The following is a 20083-nucleotide window of genomic DNA, read 5'->3' as shown; positions in this document are numbered from 1 at the left end:
TTAATCAAGTCATTATTGTATGGGCCAGCTTCCCTCAGTTCTTAAGTATGGAGGCTACTTCGTCAATGTGAGAGTAGTTTCATCCCCGAACCGATGTCATCAACAGTCTCAGGCGATCAACTTGATTGCCTGAGACTGTTGGTGGCATCGGGATCAATCAATATGTTAGGATCTTTCCATGATATATAATCAATATTTTCTGTTATCTTCATCTTCCTGGAATGTCTGCTGTTAATATTTTTAAGATCACTAACGTCCCTGTGTTCACCGTAAGCCTGATTAGAATAATTCATTTTATAATGCCGTTTCCGTCATTTCTGTCTCAGGGCTTCATCACCGCATTCGATCTTGCCAACTTTAGGTGCTTCATCACAGTCTTTGGTTTTGTCACCAGCTTCATAGTCATTGTCGCCATCATCGTAGAAGTTAGCGTCTTCACCCAGATTACTGTAAGAATTAAAAATCGTTGGCAACGAAGTTTCTTCATAGACTTCAAGCTTCCTTTTTAAGAGTCCATCTTTTTTACAAAGTACGGAGGATCTACCTCAGTCCGGCTTGAATGTATTCTCACGTTTCATGTTAAGGATACTTCCAATGTTTTCAGTCTTCCATAAATCATCAACGTCCTTCAATTAAGTTCTTTGTCGAGATCAGAAGAGCCGTGAACATAATCTCGTTCAAGGCAAGGGAAATTATTGATGTATGCAGAACACTCTTCTTTAGAATGGTAGCTCCATCGTTGTCCTCTACCTTGTAATTATGCTTGGCGTTACAAGTTTTGAAGTGTATTTTTAAGCTCTCCCTTGGCGTAAACGACTTGCTACAACGAATGCAACTTTACTTTTTGCGTAGTGGATTAATAACACATTCATTCTCGTGTTGTCTAACATTATTTCTATAATTAAATTCCTTGGTGCAGAACTTACACCTGTGTCCTTTCGATACAGCTGCAGACATCGATCATGAAGGCTAATAGCAGATGTTTTTACTGAAAGTTTTAAATTGGAACCATTACTTAAATAGAATTTGTAATATTTCGTCAGCGAGAGTTAATTTATCTCATGCAAAAGAATTTGTTGCAAGTAGTCCCGATTCTTGCCAACAGATGTCGCCACGTGTTGTGTTGAGGTAAAAAAAATTTTTTTTATGCAGGATACTCACTCATGGTTGCAAGAGAAGAATGGCTTCGCTAGACGTCAAGGATAAGGAAGTTCGTCTTGCATGATAGCTTCTCAGCTGTCTCAAGGCATATTATTTGACTGAGTAATGGATGTTTTTTGTTTGCATTCTACCTGATAAAAAATATTTTCATTGTAAATTTGGTAACATAAATTCACAAACTAAATGTAACTCTGAATAAAATTACGTGACTCATTAAGAAAAAAATTCCGTGCAGAGATCGATCAGAAATAACCAGAAGCACTCGGAGAACATCAGCAGAAGTCTTGACAGGAATAATGAGCACATGAAGAATACCATCAAAATATTGGCAGGAATAACCAGGAGCACACGGAGAAATCTAACGCACGTTTTCTTTAATATCACCAAATCAAAGAAAAAAATAGAAAAAAATAAAAATACAAGAATTACAAAATAATAAAAATAATGATAATAATGATAAAATTAAAAAAAAATAAAAACTTACAAAAATAGCTTTTTGCCAGCTTGTGAACTTATCCTTTGTTGAGCAAGGATAGAGTTCTAGCACAAGCCAGAATTGTTTGAATTTTTTTTTAGTATTATTTTCAAATGGAAGTATCCTTAACATGAAAAGTGAGATTACTTTCAAGCCGAATTTAGGTACAACGTCCGTACTTTGTAAAAATGATGGACTACTACTACTATTACAACTATTACATTCATCTCGCGTTATGTGGATTCGGGATCACCGTTAGGAATCAATAGTTCGGTCCATTTATCCCGAATTTCACAATGATATATATTCAGTGCTCGAAGCAAAATGGTGTAACAGAAAAGTGGTCGAACCATGATCAAACCAGGTTATGAAAAAAGATCCAGGATTGCTACAAGCTTGAAATTCCAAAATTCCCTGCTGTTTACAGCTTTCCAGATCTGATTCGACACGTTTCCCTAACCTTCCAGACACAAATTATCGCGCGGCTCACTTGGTTTTGCTTTTTGGGGGGAAAAGACATATGTGCTTTCAAATGTGTCACCTCGGCAAAATTAATGCAATTTAAGATAGATACATGTATTTGTATATAATTTCTATATAATCATCAAAAGCTATCGAATGTATGCTATCAAATTCATGTGTAGTATCCGGTAATTAGTTTACACCCTTGGTGTTTACAGTAAAAAATACCAGGGTTTCAGGAAAAGGAAAATCTACATTTCATGATTGTTAAACTTTTGAGTAGTTTTTCAGGTGCCTAAACGTTAATGGAAATGGTATTGTATTTTTGGTTTAACTTTGCTGTCATAAGACAAATTTACAGAAATATTTGGTGATGTCCCTGACTTTTCCAGTTATTTCCTGACCATTTTAAATTTCCAAACCTTTTTCCCGATTTCCCTGTTTTCTATACCTGTAGCGACCCTGAGGATTGTGCCTGGAGCAGTGCCGTGTTAACGTATAGGCGCACCGGCGGCCGCCGGGGGCCTCGCCCGACAGTTGTAAAGGGGGGAATGTTAGACTCGTTGGTGTTGACTCGACCTCGCGAAGGAGTCTAACATAAAAAAAAAAAAAAGTTGGCTAGGGTAAAGGTTCACAGCTAAAATATCTAAGGTTTTGGGTTTTAAGTTTGTCTATTCGAAAAATTTTAATTTTTTTTTGTGGTATTGTTTCATGTAGCTATTTGAGAGTATATTGTAATTTTCTTATTTTGATTGTATGATTAAATAAAGTAAATTATTTTCAGGTGAACAGTCTACCATGTAACTGTGGGAATTTATTAGAAGATTAAAAGTGCTCCTTAACTGCAATCATGAAACATATTTATGAAAGTGGTACCCATAAAAGGCAAAACTCTAAAGGGAACTATTTAGGGTCACTTGAGTTGATAAGTGAATATGATCCATTTTTTAAAGAACATATAAAGAAATATGGCCGAGGAAATGTTTCTTACCTGTCGTCTTTTGTATGTGAAGAATTCATAGAAGTGATGGGGAGGAAAGTGCTTGATCAGATTGTTACAGATATTAAGGAGGCCAAATATTACTCGATATGTGTAGACTTCACACCTGATGTAGCACATACTGATCAACTTATGTTCATTATTAGATATGTAATTAATTGTGAAACAACTGAATGGTTCTCGAAATTTTTGCCATTAATGGGCATGCAGTTGAAACACTCTTCAAAGAAGTAACTGATGTGCTGAGAAACTGTGGCATTCTTCTTGAAAATTGTCGCGGACAATCTTACGACAATGCATCAAACATGAGTGGCAAATACACTGGTATGCAATCAAGAATCAGACAAGAAAACCCACTAGCAGAATGTAGGTATACCATGTTCTTCCTACTCTTTGAATCTTGTTGGTGTAGTAGTACCTGAAAGCAACCAAAATGCGACAATATTTTAAGACTTCATTCAATCACTGTACAACTTTTTTTCAGCATCAACAAGCAGATGGAACATTTATCTGCTATGACTGATTCAAGTAAAAAGCTAAAACCACTCTCCAACACTAGATGGTCAGCTAGGGCAAATGCTGTTTTAGCATTGAGCGAAGAATATCTAGTGATTGAGTCAGTACTGAATGCGGTTAGAAATGACACCGAGCGGTATGCTGACACGAAATTAAAAGCTGCGGGTTTGAAGAAATGCATGGAAAGATTTGAGACAGTGTTTCTCAATTAATTTTGGAATGATATCTTGGGAAGAATCAACAAGGTCAACACAGTTCTGCAAAAACCTACTCTTACTCTGTCAGTAGCTGTAAATGTTCTGGAGTCTAAAATCATATGTTGAACAGATTAGAGACTGTTATGACAGCTACGAAAGTTCCACTTTGACATAAACTGAAAACACTAATAAGTAGTGAGAATTTTGAGGACAGAACTAATAGACGCAGCACTCGGCTTACTTTTTTCAACAACACCAGAAACCCAGATACTATTCTCAAAGGAAGAGATAAACTTAAGAGTTGAGACCTACCTTCCAATCATAGACTCTTTTGTCTTGAATCTAAACATACGCACAGAAGCATACAGAAAAGTTATGAAGATATTCGAATTTCTAGAGGATTTAATTGATATTCAAGAAGACAAACTGAAAATGTGTTGCGAAAATTTTGCTCCTGTATAGAAACAAGATGTAAACAAGTCGGAGCTTGTTGAAGAATGCCTACATTTAAAAAGTTATCTTGTAGAAAATAAAGACAATTTGCAGCTTGTACACCTTTATAGTGAAGCAGAAGGGAAAGAAATATTGTAATGTACGAAGAAAATTTGGAATGAGGTTGTCGCAGCCTCGTCTCTGGTGAAGCTGTGGAGACGGGGTAGACTTCGCTCGGTCGTTCAGTTGTTGTGTTGTTTGCCCGGCGCCAGCTCTTTGGTAGAGCAGCCTCACACTCTGAGGCGGGAGTGGACCGTTCGGCCCAGTGCAGCTGACCGAGGACGTGCTGACAAGGAGTAGCTAGCAGGAGGATTGGGTGTAGAAGAGAGGGATGCCCGCGGTCTCACGAAGAGTCGCTAGCGGATGGGTGGTCAGAGAGAGGTAGAATGAGAGAGAGAGAGAGAAGGAAGCTCATGGTCTCACTAAGAGTCGCTAGCTGAGGAGAATGGGAGAGAGTTAGAATGAGAGAGAGCCCAGATGTTAGAATGAAGGAAGCCCGCGGTCTACTTAGAGTCGCTAGCTGAGGAAAAGAAAATGAGGTAGGCAAGCCAATAGTACCACTTTTGCCTGTGTCAATATTTATTCTCCCAGATTGGCTGGGAGAGAGGAGAGCTTACAATGGTGTTTCTTCTCCCAGATTGGCTGGGAGAGGAGAGCTGTTTGGGCTTGTTAGCCCGCACAATTTATACACGTTTCTTCTAGAACCATTTGTGTTAAAGTTTTACATACTTCTATCTCTTTTGATCTTTTGCATTTTACAATATTATTTACACGTCTACAAAACATACTTACAATATACACTTAATAATCTACATAAATATTTACAATAATAACATATATAACATAACTATAATACATTGTCTCTTTATATTTACAACTGCCATCTGGTGACGAGTGGTGGCACTACCAGGGCCATGGCTGGAGTGTTGCGCCGCGGACAGGATTGTGACCCGGGTTTTTTGTTTAATAAAGAGGAGGTACGACGTCAGACGCCCCCCCCCCCCCCCTGGATAAGCCCGGGTCTAGGCCGTCCGCGCGCCCTCCAGCAGGCACATGATGCCTTCTCTCCTCGTAGTTGCGAGCATCAGGGCTGGCCTGCTGGTTCCGGACTCCCTAGGTCGCCATTCACCAGTGTGTCCAGTTCGCTGCCTGTAACGTAATCTGCCAGGTACAGTGGTGGCCGGCGGCATCGTCGGCGGTGTCTCTGGTTGTCCTCAGCTGGTTCCTCCACGTTGACCCGGAATTTGGCATCGGCGAGGGAGGCTCCATGCCCCCACCCACCTCGGGTAGGGGAGGGTGGTTCTGTTGTCTCAATGTCTTCCGGTTCTGTCACCAGGGGCTGCTCCTCTGTGGTGTTTACGCCCGCCTCTGGTGTCCCCATGACATCAAGGATCTGCATTCGTGCCGGGTGCCTCTGGTGCTGTCGCCTCGGGGTCGTGGCAGGGACTTCTGCTGGCCTCTCCATTCTTGTCCTTGGGCTCGGTGATCCCTCAAACAGATGATGTATTCCTTGGGGTATGACAGATTGGTGGTAGTCCGGCATTGTTCCTGCCACATCTGGCGTAGGATCATCCACGGCATTGCCCCCTTCTGGGAGTGCTGTTTTCCGGATGTGGTCCCGGTGTACTTTTCGCCTTTGCCTACCCCGGCGCACCAAATAGGTAATTTGACTTAGCCGCTTCAGGATGCGGTGTGGTCCCGACCACCTGGGGCTCAGTCCAGCACAGTAGTTCCTAATTGCATTGGATAGGGGATGTGTGCGGATATACACGTGGTCACCGGGCTGTAGCTCCGGTGGTTGTCGTGTGGTCTGCAGGGTTATCTGTTGAGTGTAGGCCCTCTGGTGTTCTCGCGCTGTTGTCAGCTCAATCGCTTGCCACCGATAGCGATCCTCGGGGTCTTCCCCTTCATCTGTCACTTCGTGGGCCGTCCATTCGCCGAGCATGGTCCATATCTCATCCAGTCCTTCTGCTTGCTTTGCTCGTCGACGCTCAGCATCTGAAGAGGTGCGTTGGGCGTCGAGAACTCGTTGTTTGAGTTCGATCAGGTACGCTGGAGGTGGGTCATCATCTCCCACAGTAAGCAGGCGACAGGTCATGTCTCTTAGCCTGTGGTCGTGTGACCTGTGGGAAGGTGGTATGCTTCCTAGTGTATATACTGCCAGGCTCTCATGTTTACCTAAATTTACTAGGCCTGATGCTGGTGAAATCAAGGCATCCTGCTCTACCAACCATGGCTGTCCGAGTACCAAATCTTCTCTGAGTCCTTCTACCACGACTGCTGAAGTTTGGGTCACCATCTCCCGTATACCCACAGTGATGATGGCATCTCCAATGGCTGTCCCGGTTCCAGTGTCCATAGCAAGGCGCAGGGCACAGCGTCTGGGTGTGATATCTGCGGGTGGTACACAGTGCTGGGCGACGAATACATGGCTCGCCCCTGTGTCTATAAGTGCGGCAGTCTGTCTCCCGTTCAGGGTGATGGGGATCCGCATCAGTCGGTTTTCTAGCGTGGTGAGCTGCCCCAGTTGTTCAATGTTGTTCTCTGTGGCTTGCAGCAGGGGATTGGCTGGCGCGGGGGGTAAGTCTGTAGGTCCTACACCCCCTACTGCCCGTTTCCCGCTGGTTGTTGGCACTGTTGGTGTCTCTGGCAGTCCTGATGCCAGTGATATGTGCCCTGTGGGCATCCAAGACGGCACTGTGGTGGTCGGCCTCCATCGCGCCGATTGCCTGCAGTCCGCCATTCTGGAGATATGTTCTGGCCTGTCCCACCAGGTGGGCCCTCGATCGCCCGTGTTGCTGTCCGCCATGGACGTTCCTGCAGTATGTCCCTGCTTGTCCCTGCAGGTGCTCCAACCTGATGTCTGGGTCCTCGTTCGGGGATAGTTGCCCCGGTCCGACGTCCCAGGAGGTGTCGTAGGTTGCCTTCTGTAGCTGTTGCCTGTCGTACATAGTCCTCTACTGTTCCATTGCAGTATGGCCTGAGGAATGGTTGCAATTCTTCTCGCATTAATGCAGTAACTTCTGGCAAAGCTTGCTCGTGGTCTTCACCTGGGGCTATGCGCCGGTACAGCCGCAGCTTGTTTGCTACGAACTGTTCTACTGACTCTGAGTCCTTTTGGGACTCGCCGTAGAAGCGAGCCTTACAGCTCATGACTGCCATGCGGTCGACAAAGCGCCGTGTTAAGCGGGTAGCGAACTCCTGCCACTTCATGTCATAGCGTCCCCACAGGTTCCACCACTCACGAGCTTGCCCGCGTAATTGCTCACTCGTGCATTGTGTCCATTCTTCAATCTGCACCCCGCATTGTGTAAACCGTCCCTGACACCACTGCACAAACTCGCATGGGTCCTCATGCGCTAGCCCACTGAACTCTGGTAGCACTATGCGTCCTGTTGCGGTAGCTGTCCGCCCCATATGCACGTTTGGTTGCACTGCTGGGCTTGCAAGTACCTCCCAATCTATGAGGTTTGCCCCTGCCTTCTGTGTTGGTGCCTGTGTGGGCCTTGGTGTTGCTATTGTATCCCAAACCAATGTACCCATTGCTAAATCTGCTCTCACTGGTTTGCACTCAGATGTGTTGTGCCACTGTTCCTCTCCTGTCATTAGGTCAAAGTCCCTTGGTGGTTGACCTGTTTCGCATGTGGTTGTCAGTCTGTGTGGTAGCATTGTGTCACGAATTTCTACACGTTCTGTCTTGCACACATTCTTCTATACTCGTTTAGTGAATATACACACTTCGGGTCGCCGAATGCTGCTGATTGTTCATGAACTATGGTAGTCTCGATGATGAAGTGCCACACGTTTGCGCCAAATGTCGCGGCCTCGTCTCTGGTGAAGATGTGGAGACGGGGTGGACGTCGCTCGGTCGTTCAGTTGTTGTGTTGTTTGCCCGGCGCCAGCTCTTTGGTAGAGCAGCCTCACACTCTGAGGCGGGAGTGGACCGTTTGGCCCAGTGCAGCTGACCGAGGACGTGCTGACAAGGAGTAGCTAGCAGGAGGATTGGGTGTAGAAGAGAGGGATGCCCGCGGTCTCACGAAGAGTCGCTAGCGGATGGGTGGTCGGAGAGAGGTAGAATGAGAGAGAGAGAGAAGGAAGCACACGGTCTCACTAGGAGTCGCTAGCTGAGGTAGAGGTGGGTCTAAAAGTATCAACCTGATACTTTGGCACTGATACGCGCCTGTATCAGGAACGGCAAACGAGTACACTTGAAAAGTATCAGGTACTTTAGTATCAGTTCAGAATTCGCCTGGTACAACACCACGGCCAATGTGCGCAGAACCCGATCGCAGATGACGGTCACTTGGGCGGAGCTTGTGAAAGGGGAGGGAGCAGGAACGACGAATAAGGGATAAAGAAGGGAAATAATGTAGGGGAGGAAGCACAGGGGAAGGCGTTGAAGGAGAGGCGCAAAGCGAAATTGTTACGAGTCGTTTGGTTATTGTCCCACATCAAAGTACGCTCAGAGCGCAGTGCGTGCACAGACTCGTTCAATAATAAAACTAATGAAATTTTATTATTGAAAAGTACATTAATACAAGATATAATATTTATATTTGTGCACCTAACAGCTATGAAAATTCAAATAAATTCTCAGTTGACACTAATAACAGATGTAATCAACATTAGGACTTTTTTTCCGAAAACAATTAGTAACTAGTGTTTTCATACATTAAAAGATTACGATTTTATAAAAAATTAAAAATTAAAAAAAAACAGATACGTACATTAGTGAGCATACTATATCAATGTTTATGTTTCAAATGTTTCTTCAGATTAGTCGATGATGATTTATAACTCAGTTTTTGTTTACACAAATTACAATTAGCAAACTCATTATTTTCCGTGAAAAAATTCCACACAAATGAAGTCTTTTTCGTGCACTTATCCATTCCTTATTTCACTATAAAGATACTAACTACAAAGCATGACAGCCCGCAACAATGTACATGGTGATACACGGCCAGGACGAACTGCAGTGAATGTTGAACTGATTGATACTGGCTGTATCAGGTGGGCATGAGAGTAACAGAGGTAGAGAATTACCGGGCGTGATAAATAATGTATCAGATTCTCCTTCCGGTCGCACGGTCTGCGTACGTGGAGCTTTGTTGCTTCCTGGGACCGTCTGATACAGAAGTATCAGAGACTTGTAACTAGATACATTACTGTATCAGTATCAGGTTGGAATAGATACCGAAAATTGCTGTAACAACCCACCTCTAAGCTGAGGATAATGGGAGAGAGGTAGAATGAGAGGGAGAGAGGGAAGCCCGCAGTCTCACTAAGAGTCGCTAGCTGAGGAAAGGAGAATGAGGTAGGCAAGCCAATGTTACCACTTTTGCATGTGTCAATGGTGTTTCTTCTCCCAAATTGGCGATATTTTCCTAGCCTAAGTTAATTCTAAGTGTGTAGGGGAGGGTCCAGGTTAGGGGAGGACCTAAGTGTGTCTCAGGCCGAAGCCTATACACTCTACCATGCGGGTTTTTAACCATGCAGGACAAGGGCGCGTGCATTGTGTGCTATTGGGGTTTACTGGCCAGCCATGGCTGCAATTGGCGCCATGACTGACGCCCCATTGGTCGCCTAGCTTAAGAGCTAGCTAATGTGACCCAGGTAAAACCTGCATAGACACAGGGAAAACCCTGGGCCGGTTCATGCGGGGATCAAATAACATGCATTAAGCAAGCAGGTAACTACTGGACAAGAAGAAGAAGGGTCCAGGTAAGAAGAGTTGGAGGGGCTGAAAAATCAACCATGCTGGAGTTGGGTGCTTGGGCCTTGCGGCCCGCATTTAAAGGATGGTAACTCCTGGGTTATTATTATCCAGGGGCGGGCGACTTCACATCAGCCCAGCCACAGCTGCCCAGGCAGCCACAGTTAAAACAGAAGTGGGCAGACGAGCCAGTAAACCTGCTCGAACTGCTGGCTCTCGGAGCGAAAGGCAGCCTGACATTGCGCCATCTTCATCTTCCTTCTTCCAGTCAACAGCCAACGACCTTTCAAGCCAGGGTGGGGGTAAGTCGTTCAGGCGAATGAAGTATCTTGCGAGTCGGACCCTCTCCCGGGTCGGTTGAGGGTCGCGCCACCAGGCTACCACTGGCTCCAACAGGGCCCCAACTTGAAGGCGCCGCCATCTCTTCCTTCAGAATTCCGATGCTGTTCAGTTCCGTTGCGCGCGCGGCAGTCCACAGCTCCGCAAGTTCCAGCCCGCAGTTCGTCTACACTTCGCATCCAGGGCACATCGAGCTCCCCTGCGGTGCCTTCGCCGACGAAGCTGCTTCCTGCCGCGCGCCGAGCTACATTCAGGCTACCTTTCTCCCCGACAGCCGTGATAACGACTCCACAGGCCGGCCATTGGTCCGCGGACTGCTATTGGTTATTCACAGCCACCCCAGCGAGATTGCAACTCTCGAGCTGGGCTCCCGTATCCGCCACCCGCGGGACGCGGTCGGTAGCAGTTGGCGCTGCTAGGCCGCCCCCAGTACGCACACAAATCCCCCGTGCACTGCCAGCCTTCTGTTGCCCAATAGGGCGCAGGGAACTCCCAGCCAACAGCCCGCGAGAGAGATGCGCACGCCCCGAGAGACTACCACCGACCCCCCCAAATTAGCGATTTTTTTTTTTTTTCCTAACCTAACTAAAAACTAAGTGTGTTTGGGAGGGGTCTGGGTTAGGGAGGGACCTAAGTGCGTCTCAGGCCGAAGCCTATCACGTCTTAGTCATGCTGGGATTAGCCATGCAGGGAGAGGGTCACATGCATTGTGTGCTTGGAGGGGATTGGCCAGCCATGGCAGCAATTGTTGCCATGACTAACTTCCCTCACTCTTATCTCTAGTCTAAGCTACTAGTTAATTTGGGCCCATTGTTAGCCCGCACAATTTATACACGTTTCTTCTAGAACCATTTGTGTTAAAGTTTTACATATTTCTATCTCTTTTGATCTTTTGCATTTTACAATATTATTTACACGTCTACAAAACATACTTACATTATACACTTAATAATCTACATAAATATTTACAATAATAACATATATAACATAACTATAATACATTGTCTTTTTATATTTACAACTGCCATCTGATGACGAGTGGTGGCACTACCAGGGCCATGGCTGGAGTGTTGCGCCGCGGACAGGATTGCCGTCGTCCGGGGTCTCGGGTTCGAGTCCCGGTGCGGTTCCTAGCGGGAGTGGCTGTTGCAAATGTAATGAGTCCGGGTGGGCGCCAGACTAGCTCTGGTGCTAGTCGGTAGTTCGGTCGTGGGGTCGATTGCCCTGCGTGGGCCACTAGGACCGTCGGCGATGTTGCGTGGGTTTAAGGAATTCCCTACTCGGCGGTGATTGGGGATAGCAGGTTTAAAGAAGCATACGCTGAAATGAGGTAATAAATGACGGGCGTCATTTATTCAGGCGACGGTGGCTCTGGTGTAACTTTGTTGGTTACACGCCACGTCGTACAACAGGTGACGTCACAAGATACAAAAACTACACAATTACATGCAACTAAGTCTGTAAGTTACTTAATTAACGTGGCACAAGTTTACAAAAGGAATGTTACACGAGGTTGCGTTACACAAGTTTACGAATGTTACGTGGAGAGATGCGTCGCACAAGTTTACAAAAGAAATGTTACACGAGGTTGCGTTGCACAAGTTTACAAAGAAATGTTACAAAGTCACTAATTGTTCCGTATTATCGTGTCCCTAGGCGTTTCTGAGCCTGGCTGCTCAACGAGGGGTGAGGTTGATTGGAGGCGGCCAATCCCGTAAATCTGCGTATCGTGGCGGTGCTCGCGTCCACGGCAGTGGAGCGCGGACCGCAGCTAAATTCGCTCAAAAGTTCCCTTACGGGGAGTGTCAGTGCCGGAGCGACTGAGTTTAACCAAAGTTCTGTCCTCGGGAGACGGCCCGTACCGGATACTGAACCTACCCCGCGGACCAAGTGCGGTGCAGGGGGGGGGGGGGGGTTATATTTATGCGGCCGTATTAGGTCCTGGACCGAAAAACTGGACCGGGTACACACGGAGAGATTATTAAAAGGGGTTTTAAGAATGACTATATTTACCAGAAATGAACTCGGTGTGGACAAAGGATGATGTCTCTCCGTGGGACGTGCGTCCGCCCCGGTCCACGAGTCGCGCTGTACTGGCGTCATGTCATGGCGTCCGGCCGAGGCTCGGTGGCCCTCGCGCCAGGGTTGACCTCATTACGTTATTTTCTGATATGATATGTTAATAAGAGAATTTAATGATATTAAATTCTTACATTAATTATAAAGGCTGAATCAAGGTCGTTCGTCCCTTCTACAAATGAAAGTTATTATATTTAAGAATTATTATGTTTGAATTTTTACGTCACACCAGCGACTGTTCGTCTCTTGTCGGATTGCTCTGGTGGGGTTAATGATGCAACACAAGGTTTGAATAATTATGTCATAAGGTCTGATTGACTGATTCAGGCAGAAGGCCACCAGGGGAACACTCACACGCGTATTGCTGTAGTTACACACGTGAGTGCCCGGGCACTCCTACGTCGCACTTTCGTTGACCAACTTCAAATAAATACGTAACACTGTTTAATAATCTATGTTTGTTTTTTAACGTGGTTGGTTTTAATGACAGTCTGTTTATTTTGGGGGGGCCGGGTTCTACCTTGGTTGCTGGTGGCTCGCCTGACTCGGGTGGGCCATGGCTAGGGGCGCGTTCCGTTAGCGGGGGTGAATACTGGCGGTTGCAGGTCGGGCTTTAGGGTGGCCTTCGGTCGGACGACATCAGGATTGTGACCCGGGTTTTTTGTTTAATAAAGAGGAGGTACGACGTCAAGGTGATGATGTTGGGTGTCAATCTACTCCTACAAAGAAGTTGAATTTACAAGCCATATTTCATCATCTGTATGAAAATGGATTGTTGGCAGCATTTCCGAACGTGGAAATTTCTCTGAGAATGTTCTTATCAATGATGGTGTCAAATGCTTCGGGTGAACGATCTTTTTCAAAACTGAAGATTATTAAAAATGTAAAAAGAAGTGCAATGCAACAAGAAAGATTAAACAGTTTAAGCATTCTCAGTATCGAATGTGACATACTTAGAGCGCTAGACTGTAGTGATATCATTAAAGACTTTGCTTCAAAAAAATGTAGAAAGAAGCCTATTTAAATTATTGATCGACATAGACATTATGTGCAAGAGGTTAAAAACTTTGAAGTAGATTTTGGTGCTAGTGCTTAAGGGGGAAGTTAACTTGAATTGAAGTTCAATTTTTCATTAACACTTTTTTGCATTATTGAAATAAAAATTGATATTGTTACATCTTACAGTAGTAAATACCATTTATTGATTTCAATATAACCTCAGAAATTAATCAGTCGTACAATCGCAGCTCGAATAATTTAAAAACAATTATATGTTGCCGTCGTCCGGGGTCTCGGGCTCGAGTCCCGGTGTGGCTCCTAGTGGGAAAAGGCGGTTCTTGCTACGTGTTGTCCGGGTGGGCGCCAGACTAGCTCGGTTCTAGTCGTGAGTTTGGGGTCGTGGATGTATGTGCTCCTGCGTGGCCCACTAGGGCCGGCGGCGGTGTTGCGTGAGATGATTTTAAATAATAGGCGTGGAGTTGAGTTGGTGGTGTCGTACCTTTTATTCATAGGAACGAGTCGTACACAATACAACACTCTACAGAGGTCCCCGGGGGGGGTTTACTCGTTATTACGTGGCGCCGTATGGTTTGTGTTCCGCGTTACGTGGCCTCGGACGCTGTTACGTCTCATACGTCTCACTGGTTACACGGGTAACGTAATTTCGTAACACAAAGGCGGGACACAAAATACACTGAATTAAGGGGGTGCGCACAAGTTACGTGGCACTCGTTACTCGGGTAACGTAAGTTAGCAATACAAAGTACGGGACACAAAATACACTGAATTAAGGGGGCGCGCACAAATTACGTGGCACTTGTTACTCGGGTAACGTAAGTTAGCAATACAAAGTACGGGACACAAAATACACTGAATTAAGGGGGCGCGCACAAATTACGTGGCACTCGTTACTCGGGTAACGTAAGTTAGCAATACAAAGTACGGGATACAAAAATACACTGAATTAAGGGGGTGGACGATTGGAGACGGCCAATCCCGTATGCAAATGTCTCGGCGCGGGTGTTGTGCCCACTGTGGTGAAACACGCACCGCAATTAAGTTTGTCCAAGTTCCCTTGCGGGTTTGTGGTCAGCGCCGTGCGCGTGACCTTAAATAAAGTTCTGTAAGTTGCGGGAGGCGGCCCGTGCCGTATACTGAAGAGCAGCCCCGCTGACCAAGTGTGGTGCGGGGTGTCTTTAAATTGATGCGGCCGGATTAGGTCCTGGATCGAAAAAAGGGACCGGGTACTCTCGGAGAGGTTAAGTAATAAAAGGGGTTCTGTTAATTAGTGACTATATTTACCGGACGTTACTTTCGATGTAGACAAAGGATGTTGCCTCTCCGTGGGACGTAGGTCCGCCCCGGTCCGTGAGCTGCGCTGAACTCCCGAACTGGCATGGCGTCCGAGGGAGGCTCGGCCTCTCTCGCGCCAGGCGTGACCTCATTACGCTAGACTCCAAACGGGTGTGTCTGGAAGAGATTTTATTGTCGCTAAAATCCTAATTTAATGTTTCAGGAGGAATGGGTATGGTTCTTCTCTTGTCAACTCAGGTTCCCGCGGCTTTGCCTTTAATTGCTGTTCGGGTCGCCTGACTCGGGTGGGCCATGGCCAGGGGTGTGTTCCGTTAGCGGGAGCGTATACTGGCGGGTGCAGGTCGGGCTCTGGGGTGGTCGTCGGCCAGACGACGTCAATGTTAATTAGCCTATTACTGCATGTTTTGATGTCATCTGATCTAAACATTAATAATACTTAGTTATGTTAGTTATATAGTGTAAGACTTAGTGTATTTTTTCCAATGTTAAACATATATTTTATTGAAAAACTTTTGGAATTAAATTTTTTTTTTGACGTGACAACGTATAAATAAATCGATGAATGCCGGCTGCACGCACGAAAAAGGATGACTCATTGTCCCGTTACGCACATTGTCCCGTTACGCTGTGTCCCGTTACTCTCATTGTACGCTTGCGCCGCATCTATCTCTCTTCCACTCGATTGAAACAACCATCGATTTGACTTTTTCGAGGCACATTAAACTTGAAACACTCCCATTCGTTTCCTACTTTTCCTATCATCTTCCTATCCTTAACAGAATAACATATTGACGTCGACCCAAGTGTCTCCTCGGCTCCCTCAGGCCGTTATGCCTCGTCAACGTCCTCCCTGTGTGTCCCCAGTGGAGTGCGACGGCCAGGGACGCACCCGCGTGCGCCCTAGCATGCCAGTGAGGGTTATGTCTGTGTATATATATTTGCAAACGATCAAGGGTCTTAAATGTAAATAACTTATTTATTCATTAATGTCTCGTGTATGTCTTTGTAAATAATTCAATAACTTTCTGAAGGGTTTCGCCGTAGTATGTAATCGCAGCCTGGCGCGCCGCGGGACGGAGCTCTCTCCCACGCCGGCCGATTTTCCCCTCCCTCCCCGCCACCCGCGGGCGCCGGCCCGCGGGCGAGTGGGGAGAGGCAGTCGCGTCCTGGTCTCGAGCGGAGACAGACGTGTTCGTTGCTCCGCGAGCCGCGCACGTTGCGCTCGGGATTGAACGTTCGCTCAGTCCGCAGTCGGTCACGGCAGCTGAGCTGCCACCGCGAATCAGCTTAGCATTGTTAACTTACGAGTCATCGGGAGACGTGTCTAGCGGGCAGTTTCTACAACGCGAACGTGGTGCTACGAGTCTCTGAACTTTTCGCCGTCCACGGAACATTACGTAACGGGCCGCGTATGTACAGCGTTCCGTCTTCGGGCCCTTTCTCACTGGGTCAGCCTAGCATTAATAAACTTTACGATTCGCGCCGAAACGTATTTGAGAACCGCCCCGTCATCAGGGAGTCCGTGTCGCCGTGGTAGGGCACTTGTTCCGCGACGGTTCCGCCAGGCTGCGGCAGGACTTTATAAGCGTTAATAAAAGACGGCTCGTGAAATTCGTTAATGCCGTGTTCTGCTTGCGACAACCTACCAACATTCCTCGCAATCACTTCACTCTTCCTCCAGGTCCCGCCTTTCCCGGTCCCGGCCACGTTGGCCTGGACCCACACCTCTCCGACGAGGGCAGTACGGGCATAACAGGACATTTATTTCAACGGGAAAACGGGGACCTGAAGCCGAGGGACGTCATTTGGCGCCCAACTAGTGTGGCCGTAAGCATACGCAAGCGCACGCAAGCGCACGCAAGCGCGCAGATGCAGGACAGGACGGAAGCAGGTGCGACCGCGCGGCGTGGGAGCGGCGCGAACTCGAGACGGCGCGCCGGCGCGCCGGCGGGAGATAACGCAGCGCGGGAACGGCGCGAACACGAGACGTTTCGGCGAGAGATACCGTGGCGTGAGAGCGACGCGAACTCGAGACGTTCGGCGTAAGATAACGCAACGTGGGAGCGGTGTGAACCGGAGACGGCGGGCGACGCGACAGGGATCGGTGGCGCGACAGATAACGTGTCGTGGGAGCGCCACGAACCTGAGATCGCGACGCAGCAGGGATCTTCGGTTCAAGATAACGCCGCGAGAGGAAGACACGGACTGAATTACCGAACAGAGACACTCCCGATAAACATGGACGACTTCCAGGAAGCGTACGAGACATGGGCGGAAACAGACTTTCCGGAGCCCGGCGAGTGCGGCGAGCACTTCGCAGATTACGAGTGCGGTTTCTGCTTTGAGTACCGGGCGTATGGTAGGACAATGTGCGGTGCGGACTCGTGCCCCGGCGGGACATCGGATGGGCGGATCTGCGGGACGTGCGGGAATCTGTGGCACAGGGAGTGTTCACAACTGGTCGCGCGAGAAGAGGAACGGACGTCCTGCTTTACGTGTGACCAGTGCCAAGCGAAACTGGGCGTGGGTGGTGCCGCAAGTGTCTCGACCGCGAAGGTCGAGTGGTCACACTGGGCGGGCGCCATCACGCTGCAGGAGTCGGCGATACTCCCAACGCCACTGCAACCGACGCCGCCGCCGACGCTGCCCACGACACCGCCGCCGACGCTGCCTCCGACACCGCCTCCAACACAGCCCCCGCCCTATGGGGTGGAGACGCCGAGCAGGACATCGCTGAAGACGGAGGAAGCCGCGCCCGTCCAGCCCCTGTGGTACGACTGGCACGCGACGTCCGGGTGGATACGGCAGGCCGACTCAGACACGCCGCCCCTGACGCCGCCGCCCCCAACTGCCGTAGGGGCTCACGAGGAGCCTACGCGGTGCGAACCGGCTGTGCTGACACAACCGCTCGGCACACACAAGGGCGTGCCGCGACCACTGTCACGTGGGCCACCTTTGACGCGACGCCGCCGCCATCTGCCGCGTGCGACGCGGAAGGTGCCACGCCCCTTCGGACTATCACGTGGGCCACCTTTGACGCGACGCCGCCGCCTGTTGCTGCGGGCGACGCGAAAGGTGCCACGCCCCTTCGGACTGGCACGTGGGCCACCTTTGACGCGACGCTGCCGCCTGATGCTGCGGACGACGCGAAAGGTGCCACGCCCCCTCGGACTGTCAAGTGTGCCACCTTTGACGCGACGCCGCCGCCTGATGCTGCGGGCGACGCGAAAGGTGCCACGCCCCCTCGGAGTGTCAAGTGTGCCACCTTTGACGCGACGCCGCCGCCTGTTGCTGCGGGCGACGCGAAAGGTGCCACGCCCCCTCGGACTGTCACGTGGGCCACCTTTGACGCGACGCCGCCGCCAGCTGCTGCGGGCGACGCGAAAGGTGCCACGCCCCCTCGGACTGTCAAGTGTGCCACCTTTGACGCGACGCCGCCGCCTGATGCTGCGGGCGACGCGAAAGGTGCCACGCCCCCTCGGACTGTCAAGTGTGCCACCTTTGACGCGACGCCGCCGCCTGTTGCTGCAGACGACGAGAAAGGTGCCACGCCCCTTCGGACTGGCACGTGGGCCACCTTTGACGCGACGCCGCCGCCAGTTGCCGCGCGCGACGCGAAAGGTGCCACGCCCCCTCGGACTGTCAAGCGGGCCGCCTTTGACGCGACGCCGCCGCCTGTTGCCGCGCGCGCCGCGAAAGGTGCCACGCCCCCACCACCTGTCAAGTGTGCCACCTTTGACGCGACGCCGCCGCCTGTTACTGCGGGCGACGCGAAAGGTGCCACGCCCCCTCGGACTGTCAAGTGTGCCACCTCTGACGCGACGCTGCCGCCTGATGCTGCGGGCGACGCGAAAGGTGCCACGCCCCCTCGGACTGTCAAGTGTGCCACCTTTGACGCGACGCCGCCGCCTGTTGCTGCGGACGACGCGAAAGGTGCCACGCCCCCTCGGACTGTCAAGTGTGCCACCTTTGACGCGACGCCGCCGTCTGATGCTGCGGGCGACGCGAAAGGTGCCACGCCCCCTCGGAGTGTCAAGTGTGCCACCTTTGACGCGACGCCGCCGCCTGTTGCTGCGGGCGACGCGAAAGGTGCCACGCCCCCTCGGACTGTCACGTGGGCCACCTTTGACGCGACGCCGCCGCCAGCTGCTGCGGGCGACGCGAAAGGTGCCACGCCCCCTCGGACTGTCAAGTGTGCCACCTTTGACGCGACGCCGCCGCCTGATGCTGCGGGCGACGCGAAAGGTGGCACGCCCCCTCGGACTGTCAAGTGTGCCACCTTTGACGCGACGCCGCCGCCTGTTGCTGCAGACGACGAGAAAGGTGCCACGCCCCCTCGGACTGTCAAGTGTGCCACCTTTGACGCGACGCCGCCGCCTGATGCTGCGGGCGACGCGAAAGGTGCCACGCCCCCTCGAAGTGTCAAGTGTGCCACCTTTGACGCGACGCCGCCGCCCACTGCCGCGCGCGACGCGAAAGGTGCCACGCCCCTTCGGACTGTCACGTGGGCCACCGTTGACGCGACGCCGCCGACTGCTGCCGCGTGCGACGCGAAAGGTGCCACGCCCCCCCGGACTGTCAAGTGGGCCACCTTTGACGCGACGCCGCCGCCTGTTGCTGCGGGCGACGCGAAAGGTGCCACGCCCCTTCCACCTGTCACGTGGGCCGCCTTTGACGCGACGCCGCCGCCAGCTGCTGCGGGCGACGCGAAAGGTGCCACACCCCCTCGGACTGTCACGGGGGCTACCTTTGACGCGACGCCGCCGCCAGCTGCCGCGTGCGACGCGGAAGGTGCCACGCCCCTTCGGACTGTCATGCGGGCCGCCTTTGACGCGACGCCGCCGCTTGCTGCCGCGCGCGACGCAAAAGGTGCCACGCCCCTTCGGACCATCACGTGGGCACCTTTGACGCGACGCCGCCGCCCACTGCCGCGCGCGACGCGAAAGGTGCCACGCCCCTTCCATCTGTCACGAGGGTCCCGGACTCAGCAGGTCAGTTCTCCAGTGCCACGGCCTGGTGCTTCATGTCCATTTAATAAATGAGAGGCGTTGACGGACATAACGGCCTCGTCGGAGGGGGGGCATTTGACGTCGACCCAAGTGTCTCCTCGGCTCCCTCAGGCCGTTATGCCTCGTCAACGTCCTCCCTGTGTGTCCCCAGTGGAGTGCGACGGCCAGGGACGCACCCGCGTGCGCCCTAGCATGCCAGTGAGGGTTATGTCTGTGTATATATATTTGCAAACGATCAAGGGTCTTAAATGTAAATAACTTATTTATTCATTAATGTCTCGTGTATGTCTTTGTAAATAATTCAATAACTTTCTGAAGGGTTTC

The 20083-nt window shown here is 50.0% G+C and overlaps 1 protein-coding gene across 1 annotated transcript in view; it reads left to right on the top strand.

Moving 5' to 3' along the window:
* Nucleotides 1-20083, top strand: part of LOC134527941 (chaoptin-like) — a 58305-nt gene that overhangs the window by 31854 nt on the left and 6368 nt on the right. The window lies entirely within an intron of this gene.

This window comes from Bacillus rossius, chromosome 1 (assembly GCF_032445375.1).
Source record: "Bacillus rossius redtenbacheri isolate Brsri chromosome 1, Brsri_v3, whole genome shotgun sequence".
Taxonomy (NCBI): domain Eukaryota; kingdom Metazoa; phylum Arthropoda; class Insecta; order Phasmatodea; family Bacillidae; genus Bacillus; species Bacillus rossius.
This window is presented reverse-complemented; position numbering and strand designations above follow the sequence as displayed.